At 41.3% G+C, this 11,893-nt stretch overlaps 1 long non-coding RNA gene across 1 annotated transcript; it reads right to left on the bottom strand.

Annotated features, from left to right (window-relative positions):
- Positions 1–323: 323 nt before the first annotated feature.
- Positions 324–1,390, bottom strand: LOC147306268 (uncharacterized). The gene is made up of 3 exons (XR_015126461.1): positions 1,350–1,390; positions 535–610; positions 324–432 (listed from the first exon to the last, which is right to left on the bottom strand). It is a non-coding gene; the product is annotated as an uncharacterized LOC147306268 (long non-coding RNA).
- Positions 1,391–11,893: the final 10,503 nt, after the last annotated feature.

Genomic DNA, 11,893 nt, shown 5'->3' with positions numbered 1-11,893 from the left:
CTGAAATGATCAATTCATGAACTTGAAAAATCCAGGTAACAAATAGAAAAACTGCAAAATCTTGCAAATTACTCTGCCAATCATGATCCACATCACCTATAATTTGTTTTATTATTAAGTATTTATAGTTTTAATTGATATTTGTGCCTCAAGCTCTAAACAATAATTTGACATAGTTGAGTTGTAAACAGCTACCTTTTAAGACTCAATATCACCTATTGGAAAAAAAAAGTGGATTATCCTATTTGAAATAAACTACATTTCATTCATTCATACCTCTAGCAGCATGTTCTGGATGTGCCGAATGCGCATTTTTGCAGCCCCTCCTCTTGAGGACAGCAAGGACATTATTTTCTGAGAGTACTGGTCCAGCTTTGCCATGAATGTTGTCTCCAGGTTAACAGTGGTGATCCTTCTGAATTCTTGGTTTATCTGTATAAAAAAAAAAAGGCACAAATAGGCACAACATGTTAATGTATACAATTTACTTTAAAAGAATACATACTGCAAATTATCTTATGGAAAAATATTTACCTGAACTGCATCAAAAAGAGCAGGCCATCTTTCTTTCAGGTCATTGATTTTTGGTGCTTGATTGACAACTTCCTGCCTGCGAATGGAGAATGTTATGTTATGTTTCCAAATCAAAGATATTTTTTCTTAAGTGATACAACTGCGCTTATGTATCTGCAGTTAACACCCAAAAGAGCAAAATTATATTTTATGTGCTAATGCACACTCAATGTAATGTCATTAAAACAACTAGTTTATGAATGTTACTTAAGATCTTTCCTGTGGCGTTTCTACAACATGGCGTTCGCTTCCTCGCCCGCGTTTTTTGACTGAACTTTGACACAGGCTGTTCTTCAGCTAGGGCTCAATTAACAAACTTCAATCTCACATAAAAATAACTCTAGGACTTAAACATCAAAATGCATCGATGTTAAACCGAATGTATACTCAGTAACCTACATTTGTTTAGTCATGAATGTAAAATGGCCCAGCCTTTTGCTGGTCAAACCTTCATCAACGCTGCAACGATTTCAAAGTAGAAAGAAGAAAAACATGTATTACCCTGTCTTTGCAGAGTTAAAACTACTGCTACAGAAGCTCAGTGTCAATTAACACCATTTGGCTGCCACCGTAAAACAAAACTTAACAAAGACTAATGTTACGGTCGAATTACTTCACAAGTTAGCCAGAAGTGTAACGTTACTAGCTTATCACCACCACTCGCCGAGGAAGAGTTTAGTGTTGTGTAAAAAGGATTTCTTGCAGTGCGTGTTGATAGAGTTAAAGTTAGAGTTATTAGCTGCTGTGAATAAAACAAGGCAAAAAATTGTACTCACCACAAAGCTTTAACGTTTGATAACGTTCCGTACAAAATGCCGCTTCTCTGCTTTCTCTCTTTGCCTCAGTTTCTTTCGATCAGTGGTCTGAGAGCACAACATGTCTGGGCAAGTCAGCCTTGTACTCAGCTTTTAAAGGACGCTTACGAGATTTTTAAGTTGTATTAACTGAATACACTTTCATGTTAAGTTAACACAGAAATGTCTGTTCAAAATCGATATATTACTGAGCTAAGACTGTTTTCTTTATTTTCATTTCGACCAACTCATTAAATTAAGTTATCAACTGATTACAATGTGTACATGCAACAAACTTAATTTTTTATGCAGAAAAAGCTATTAATTTTAAGCTTTACTTACTAACCCCATGAATCATTTTTTAGAGTGTAGGGGCCACCGTAAATATACTTTTATTTATTCACTTCACATAAAATGTAATAAATAAATCATATAATACAAAAAACAGCTATTTACATTTCAACTTGTAACTATTTAAATTTTCAGCTTATTCCTTTTAAACAATATTTAAGTGAAACAACACAAAACACTGCAAACCACAACACAATTAAATATAAATTAAAATATGAAAACAAAAAGAAGAGGCACATTCTCTGTCATATGGGCCTGTATGAATAAACTTTCTGAATCCTTTATCATCCGCAACTGAAAATAGTTGTGGATGATCACCTTTCTAATGTGACGTTGTTGTCCCTGGCTCTCTTTCTCTCTCTCTCCCGCCCGCTCTGTTCCTGTGCTACTACGAGTGTAACTACCGCCCCTCCCCCCTCTTCCCAGCATAAAGCACAAGGCTCGCGTGCGGAGTGAAGCGGAAAAAAAGTGCGAGAGAGCGAGAAAGAAAAAAAAACAACCCATGGCTCCCAATAAGGAGCCGGCTCGCGTCGTTCACTTCAAAGAGTTGGCTCTAAGAACCGTTTCGTTCGTGACCGACACATCACTAACATTCACACCCATGGGCAATTTAGGATCACCAGTTAACCTAAACCGTAAAAAGAAAATCCTAAAAAAACAGTAATATTCCAGCAGCTGGGGCGCCAAAATAATACCAGAAAATAACAGAAAATAACGTTCACATGAAAATACGGTTATTTTCAGTAATGACAATACAGTTTGTTGCCCTAATTTTACATGGGATTTTGCCTTTTTCAAGCGCTTTTAAACATTAAATTAGGAACAGTTTAATGTGACTAAACAATGAAATTACCTATAAACAAGGTCAATGAATGCGGCAATATGAATAATAATACTTCAATGTACAGAAATATACAGTTAACAGTTGGTTTAAATAATAATGGATTGCATTCATATAGCGCTCTTTGAGACCCTCAAAGCGCTTTACAATTCCACTTTATAATTCCCCTCTGGCCATCACCAGTAGGTGGTAGGTGAAGTGTCTTGCCCAAGGACACAACGACTGAGAGTGTCCGAGCTGGGCTCGAACCAGCAACCTTCTGATTACAAGGCGAACTGCCAACTCTTGAGCCATGATTGCCCTAAATAGCAATGATAATAACAATTATTTGATGTAAAAAAAAGTTTATAAGAATGATTTTATATATTTTTCCATATCATTACATTTGAATTTAACAGTTCAATCTTTCAAATAACGGACAAATATTTGTGAAATTATGATACATTTGTGAATGTATTTTAACAATCTAAATATGCATATGTACAGACAAATACATTTAAAAAAAAACAAGAAAATTATGTTTTATTACATTTACAGTGATTTTACGTTAATTTACATTTGAAATGTAAAATCACTGTCTATTTATGTAAATTTAATGCTATTCTAGAAGAACAGTACAAAACTGTAAAATACACTGTAAAATATTTTTATATTACATTTTTTTACAGTGTAACCCTACTTTATCCCACTGAACCATGTTAAATACATTTTTTAAATCTTTTTTTTTAATGAACAAATATCCATTCATCTTCTTGCAGATATCACCACGTCAATTCTTCATAGCCTAGAGCACATTTAAACAACAGAAGTAGACCCCAAGTCCTTCAAAAAGTAAAAAATAGTTAAAATAACAACACTGTTATGCTGGTGTTTATTGAAATGTGTTAAGATGTGGCAAATGTACGATGATTCAGCTTATAATTCATGAAACACTGCTCTCCCCTACATAAGGTCCCTTTATAGGTTAAAGGTATCGGTACTGCCCATATGGAAAAGAAATAGTAAAAACTTATATGATTTACTCATGAAAGTGGCCACTTTCTTATTACTTTCATATATTGTTTTAGTAAGTATCCAAAACATACAAGTTTCATTATACAATTTTTCAAGGGATCTTATATCTGTTTTCACTCTTATATGGTTTTCATACAAGTTTCACACAAGACAGATACAAACTTTATAAGATTTATATATATCTTTTCCATATGGGTGGTAATACTGCTCTAATTTACTTGGTATCAGATCAATACCAAAATGTGCAGTTTTGCACAGCACTAGTAGGTGCTGCCCTTTTAGCTTGTTTCTCAGCCAGAAGAAAACTAAACTCGTCTCTGGTGTCTGAAAGTAAAAGCTAACACCTTAAAAACAAAAGCAAAGCACCATTACTGTCACGATCTGGTACAGGGATTCAAACGCAGAGCGGTAAGGTATCTCCAAGGTGTAGTTTATTTACAGTGCCAGTGCAATATATGTACAGTGAGGGGATCCAAAACTCCGGGGGAATCACAGGGTAACTCGCTCACGTCTTCTTCGCTCACACTCACACACGTTCCCGCAGCAGGGAGGTCGCAGGTCCGGGGGGGGGGGGGGGGGGGGGGGGGGGGGGGAGAGAGATCTGAGGCAGACGAGAAGGCAGGTCACCAACTAATCACAAATCACGAATATGAAGCACAAGAGCTGTGAGAACACTAACGTTAGGGGTACAATCATCCAGCGACGAGAGGATCTGTGTTCCAGCCTCAAATAGTGCTCCCGGTGATGATGGGTGAGTGTTGTCAGGTGTGTGTGTGGGCCAAGGGCGGGAGCCCACAGTGAGCTCCGCCCAGGCAGAGAGGGAGAGAACAGAAACAGCAATTGTAGCCTTGTGGGGCCGACCGGGCAGGCACGGAGACCATGACAATTACAGCTGATTCATTTCACACCAATTTGTGTTTTATACATGTCAGTGTGTTTGATCTCAGATCTATTTAAAGTATATAAAAATAGCACATTTTGCTATGAGCTTTATTCAATAAGCACAACCAAATGAACTAATGAAAGGTTCTGGACAACCTCATAAATGTATTCAAATCAACGGCAGAAATCTTTGTTTTACAGAAGCATTCTGACTCTAATTCAACTCTTAATGAGGCCTTGTCTGCCTGTCACTGAGCAAGTTTAACAAGTGACTAGATAAATCAGATAGATCATAAAGTGAAGAGCTGTGGCTCACTTCCTGTTGTTCCTGTCTTCACTGCCAGCTCTGCCAGTTCTGTCACAGTCAAATGTTTCTCAGTAAATGACATCATGTTCCTGTAAAGACTGCAGAAATATTTACTCATTCACTCAGTACTGGAATAACATTATATGTCTCTTTTTAAAAACAAATCTCGAAATAATAAGCATGGGCTTAAATTTTATATGCATAGCCTTTACAGCACTTACAGAAGTCTGTTAGGTCTACAATCTTGAATTGCAATAGCATTAGCAGCTCTTTAACTGCTCTTTAACTGACTTGGATGTTGATATAAGTGGTATTTTCAAGTTGGAATTTGGTAATTATGTCATATGTTTTAGTATTTTCCTTAAGAAACGCTCTAAAACTCAACCTTTTAATGGTTCTTTCTCACTGAATTCAGCTATAGCCATCCCATGTTCTATTCAAGCTGAAATTAAACCAGTCAACATCTAGTCTAAGCATGGTGTTTTCACTATCTAGTATTGTGCTCTTAATTTGGGGGGGAATTGCACATAGCAGATCTTTATGGCATCTATGTTCATTGAATTCCCATAACACTTCTCTATGTGTAGCCAGTGAGAGAAAAGCCTCTTAGAGTTAGTCTGTTTCCTTCCCTGTTTGGTTATTTTGGAGTGTCACTGCTTTCTCTAAAGCTCTGGTTTCCTTGTTTCCTGGGAGACGACTCCCCTCAGAGAAGTCTGTAAAAACTGTGGTGCTGGCAAGCATCCTTCCACCTGAAATACTGTATCTTAGTTTCCAGGACAGATAAATAAACTGCACTTTTGTAGCTATTTTACCACATAAGACTGGGTTGGAAACACACTGACACAAATATCATATTATTCTAACCATTTTGGGCAGGCTTAGTATCTCTTGGAGTCATGTGAGGAAATGTGACAGTTCCTTGTTTGAGAACCTCCAGGCTCCTCCGGGGTCATTTATATATATCAATTTATCAACTTTGTTTCCTCTATCTTCCCACAATGCAGCCCGTTCATAATGAGGGTTAAGTCTCTGCACAGCTACCTCTCTTTTGCAGCATTTTGCTGTCTTCCCCATAAACAGTTGCAGCACTGATGCACTTGCACTTATGGTGGAGGTCTTACTGTGTGATCTGATAATTTGTTGAGGATATCTGGGAGCAATCAAACATGCCAGATGGCTTGTAAACAGATTAGTCTGGATGATATCAGCTTGTAGTTTGGGATTAAGATTTTTTTTTAATTAACATATTCTTTATTGATTTTATTTGAGAAGGAATCATGTACAATCTTAAAATAAATGTTGCTGTTAAATGCATTGTACCAGAGTTAGCTTGCAGCTAATCTGCATCTACATTCACTTCAGTGGTTTTCTCCTGACATACATAAGTGGGAGGATTAACATTTTGCTCTCTGAAATGTATCATCTGCCTCTGCTTTGTGTGGGTTTCAGTGGACTGACTGAGGCCTATAAAAGATAACAGCTGATGTCATGGTCTGGGACTTTGACACAGTGTTTTGTTTTGAATCTTGTTATTTCTTTATTGTTTATGTTCCTTGATTCTTTTCTTATACCTTGGTTTCCCTGTGTTTGTGAATTATTTTAACTGCATATTGTTTTCACAGTGTATTATACATGTCAAGATTAGTTTAAATGTTTTAGGGTTATTAGTACCCTTTAGCGTCCCCCTCCTGTCCTCTTACAATCACCTTTGTATTTTTGACCCTTAGTATCATCCATGTTAAATCTGTCATGTTTTCATTTTTTTTTTTTACCTTTTGTACGTGTCAAGCCTAATCATAATGTTCTTTGTTGGATCATCATCTAATTTCCCCCCAGTTTCTCCCAGCACCTCCTAATGTTTTATCTAATTTAGTTCCTGTAATTTGAAAGTTTTTTCTTTGTATTCTATGTTCGGTTTTTCTTTCTGGATTACAGGCTAATAAAAAGCTTGCCTTTTGTTAAGATAATCCTGTTGCCATGCATCGGCATTTGGGTCCTCTACCTCAACACTCGGTCTGCTCATACCGCTGACATTGACAGCTGAGGAGATGCTGACCTCTTAACTGTTGTACTGGCTAATGTGGGCCAGAATGCAAATGTGCCCCCTTTCTTAAAATATCCCCCCTCTCATTTCTGTTTATTTATAGAAAACCCAGTTTGCTTTTTAGCTTATGTGGGTTTCTTTGTGAGGATGGATAACTTACACCAGTCCTTCACAAGCTTTGGAATCAATTATTTGTTTGAAAAGTTGCACTGTTTTCTTACAGTCTTTTGTTGTATAACATCATAAATCTGCTTCAGGTATATATATATATATATATATATATATATATATATATATATATATATATACAAGAATTACAAGAATAAATATTGGTTTGTATAAGGAGTTTGTCTAATGTGGTTTAAGATGGTGATGTAGGTCATATTTCCAAAGACCGAAAAAGAACTACAGTCACAGCACAAGACCACAAACGGACACACTGACCGTGTTTATGCTTGCATTATTTATGTGACATACTACTGACAGTTTTCTGTGTCGTTCGGCTCTGCACCCACGCTTGCAGCTGCCCAGCTGCACTCTGACTGTCTCCTCCAGTCTCTGCTCCGGCTTCACTATATCACAACAGAAGAGTGACAGAGCTCATTAAATCAACTCCATGCACCTGTCCCACCAGCCTCCCTGGCACTACCCCTTGAGCTCACTGAAGCACCCCTCCCCCACAGCTGAGCCAGAGACCACACCTCCGCCACAAAGAGTTCAGCTGTAAGCTGGACATTACTGTCTGCTTTAAGTGTATAAACATGCTTCACTAGAATGACCCTCATTTCCTATGTAGTGACAGTGCACAGAGACCAGACGCTGCTTCAATTTGGATTTAATGAGAACAGTGCTGGAAGAGCTACACCATATTTATTACCAAAGCCTTGTTTGGCTGCTCTTTATGCACAGCAGAGCTAATATAGCAATGAGGAAGCTCAGAGCAGTTTGAAGATATTTCAAATGTGCTTCACCAATAGCTTTTCTTTGTATAATTGGAGAAATAAACTAAATAAAAACTGGTTATGGGCAAATCAAGTGAGTGATCATGTATAAGTTGTATAGTTTTAATGTTTTATTTTGGAATAGAATGGTGTGTATGTGTGAGTTTGGTGATGGAGTTTTTATTATGAATGAATTATGAATTTTTTATGAATTATGATGTCTATTTTTTTTTTATTCTTATGTTTTATGGACAACAGATGGAAATTAGCCCTTGGCTATAATCTGGTATGTTTACATTCATGTAATTTTTTTTACATTTATGTTCATTAACATGCACTGTCCTAAATAAATAAATAAATTTTTTTTTTTTTTTTTTTGTGTCCCGTTTGGATCTTTAGCCATCAGAATTGTTGTCTTAAGGCCAAGAAAGATACTAAGCGGATTTATTTTACCAAGTGGATCATCATGGCCTTGCCATATTGGTCCATTTGATTGACCTTTATTATAATTATGAATTTATTTTATTTTCAGTTGCTACAAACGGGACAGACATGACTGGGGGATAGGACAGGGAGAAAGAATGAAAGAAAGAGAGGGAGAGAAAGAAAACCAAAGGGGAGAAGAGACGGTGAGAAGGGGGGAAGAAAGAAAAACAAACAAAAAAACAAAACAAAAAAAAACAAAAAACACCTGGGTCACCTGTATGGAGAAAAAAAACAGAAGAGAAAGCAAACAACAAAGAGCAAGATAATAAAAAAAAAAACGGCACCATCACAATAAACTAGCTAGCAGTAGATATCAGTAGATACTAAATAATAAACGATATTGTGCAGCATGCAAGATAGACAGCACACAGTGTGCTTTGAGGCAGCAGCCAAGAAAGCTGTAGTCCGCGTCTGTGAATACCCGTGTGTACACCTGTGTGCATACCTGTGTTGATCAGCATGCTTGCATTCCAAAGGTTTCTCCATGTAACGATCTGCTAGGGAGTGTGGGGGGGCCACAGCCCCGTCCTCCAGGGTATGAAGCAGGTATGGAGGAGATCAAAACTCCAGACATCCAGAGGCCCCCAGAACACAAGAGACCAAGGAAGACCAACAGAGGGGCAGCCGCGCCACTGTCCCAGAAAGAGCTGAGGAGAGTCCCAGATGAGGGCTCACTCAGCAGCCGCGGAGCAGAAGCCAGGGGGAGTTGCAGTGACGCGCCCGTGAGCTCTGCCGGCAGCCAGCTGTGCCTGAGTGACCGAGCCCCAGGCCGAGAGGCCGGGGGCACCCCACCTCCGAAGTGGCCCGAGCGAGCCCCAGGCTCCAGGCCCCGATAAGCGGCCGCCAAGGAGTGAGCCGGTGTGTACCCGGACGCCCACCCCCAGACACAAAGAACCACCAACGCACCGACACCTGAGGGAGTCCGCCACTGGCAGGGGAAGTGGTGGTGGGTGGAGATAGGCCTCCAAACCTTGGAGGGCCTAAGATGTCCCCAGAGAGGTGGCGTCTGATACCCAACCTGACATATAGACACAGACATACAGGCACACACAGACACAAACATCCATTCCCACCCTCATGCTCTCATATGCACTTACTCCACACTCAACCAACGTGGAGACAGACATAAAGAGACGCTGTACACACGATCACACTCCCCAAGCGTACTCTACAAACCGGGTCTAGGTACCCTTGCCCCTGGAGGGGGAACTGCACCCAGACCCAGGTGGTGTTACCCTTTTCCCTGCGGTGGGGAGAGGCAGACCGCCCTGACTCCGCAGCAGCAGGGAGGCCCCACACTCCAGACCGCAGTCGGACGGCCAACTCTTCCTCCTAGCCCCCCCGCTCCAGCAGGCCGCAGAGAACGGGGGTGAGAGAAGACTCCAAACCTCCCTCCACCCGCTCATTGTAGTGTTGATGCATGTGTGTTCTAAGGTGCATTTAAAACCCAGGAGGGCATGGAGCTACCTGCCAGAGAGCAGCAGGTAAGCGCATGGTCCCTCCTGATAGCCCTCAATGTCTACGTGTATTCAAAATTGAGAGGTGGGCAACGACGCCAGGGGTGAGGTGTACACCCTGATGGTAATTTGGACTTCGTGTATCGTGCCCACTCCCAAGATCCTATATGTATGTGTAATGAGAGTGTGAGTAATGTGAATGTCTAAGTTGTGGGGGGGTAGCCTCCTCTGCACCCTGGTGACATACCCCTACTCCAAGGCCCTGCATGTGTGGGTGGTTGTGGTGGAGCGGGAAGAGGGAGGCAGCTGGAGATGGGGAGGGAAGGAAGGGAGGGGCAGGTGACCCCTCCCTGGGGCCAGCTCCCCCGCTGACCCCAGTAGGCACTCCCATACTCCGCGACCCGCCAGGGAAAGGGGGCCCAGGCCCATCCAGACCGGGGCCCAGCGCAGCAGCGCCCCCCGGCCCCACAGAGCCCGGGACAGTCCACCCAACCCCACCACGGAGAAAACTGCACCCACCCCACCATCCACTCATCTTCCAGACTACATGAGACAATAGACGCCCAGGCTGAGATCTTCCTCCACCTCTCCTGTATCTCCCCCTCCTGCAGAGAGTTCCTGAGGAGAGGAAAGCTCCTGCAAGGTGTGACAATCTCCCCCACCAGTTGAAGAGCCCCCAGGTGGCTCGACGCACCGGCGGCACCCTGCGCCAGGGATGGGCCCCCATGCACCCACCCGCCCACAACCCCGGCAACACACCAACCAGGACCCAAGGCCCCGAGGCCCGGCCAGGGCCCCAGCCCAGAGACGGAGCGCCCCCAGAACCTCACGCCCATCCCGGACCCACCCAGGGGCAGACAGGCTACCAGGTCAGTAACCCACGTCCGTCAGCACAGACCCTCCCCTAGCCCCGCTGCACGCAGCCACGAGGAAACAGTCACCCGAGAGCCAAAAGAGCCCCCAACCGGACATGACCGCTACCCCGGGTTGAGACCCCCAAGGAAGATGCCTCCGGGGAACCCCCTGACGCCCTAAGCCTGTCCCTACCCCCACACCAATCACAACAGTGAAGGCGGGACCAAACTATGACCCCCCACCCCCACTAGGTGATGGAGCAGATCAAAGGAGCCCAGAGCAATTGATCTGATGTGGTGGCAGAGGCTGTATCAAGACTAATGTAATCTAATAGATAATTTCTATATTGGTTAGAATTAAGATTATTTTTATTTTTCCAGTTCATGAGGACAGTTTTCTTGGCTATGCATAGGGCAGTGAAAACCATATGGGCTATATTCTTTTCTGAAGTGACATTATCTAAGCTGCCCAACAAACACACTAAGGGGGAGGTTGGAATGTTACATTTCAGACACTTTGATAAGTCTTCACATATCTCGCGCCAAAACTTCTGCACTGGAGGACAGAACCAAAGAGCGTGGATATAATTGTCTGGTGTATTGCCTTGACAGTGTGAGCAGTTGTTGGAGGATGTAAAGCCCATCTTGAACATCCGATGACCTGTATAGTGCACTCTATGTAGTATTTTGTATTGTATTAATTGCAGACTGGGATTTTTAATCAATTTAAAGGTTTTTAAGCAAATCTGAGACCAGAAGTTTTGGTCTAAACTGACTGATAGATCTGCTTCCCACTTTGCAATAGGAAGGGATATTGATTCATCTAATTTAGAAAGTGTTCTGTATATTTTAGATAATAATTTGGGGGGTTTAAGAGTAAGGAAATGTGCCGCACTTGGTGGTGTTTGTAATTCAACTTGACTGAGGTTAAATTTCTTTTTTACTATGGATTTAATTTGTTGATATTCTAAAAATCTTTTCTTGTTGATCCCATATTGTGTAACTAGTCTGTCAAATGGAATAAATTCTGTTCCCTCTAATATATGTTCTAAGTATTTAATTCCTTTACAACTCCATTCTGGGAAATTAATCATATTATTGTTTTGTAATATGTCAGGGTTATTCCAGATAGGTGTACGTTTGCATGGGATTAATGAAGACTCCGTTATTTTTAGAAACTCCCACCATGCTGTCAGAGAAGAACTGATGTTGATGCTTTTAAAGCATTCATGTCGTTGGATGTTTGAGCTGATAAATGGTAGGTCTGAAATCTCTAGATCCTTGCATAGTGCCTGTTCAACATCTAGCCAGGGCTCATCTAAGAAGGTATGTTTTGACCATTCTGAGAT

This window comes from Aulonocara sp. 'chitande type north' Nkhata Bay, linkage group LG19 (genome assembly GCF_057382095.1).
Source record: "Aulonocara sp. 'chitande type north' Nkhata Bay isolate Kocher_YH1m ecotype deep benthic linkage group LG19, A_spYH_male_GT1.1, whole genome shotgun sequence".
Classification (NCBI taxonomy): Eukaryota; Metazoa; Chordata; class Actinopteri; order Cichliformes; family Cichlidae; genus Aulonocara; species Aulonocara sp. 'chitande type north' Nkhata Bay.
This window is presented reverse-complemented; position numbering and strand designations above follow the sequence as displayed.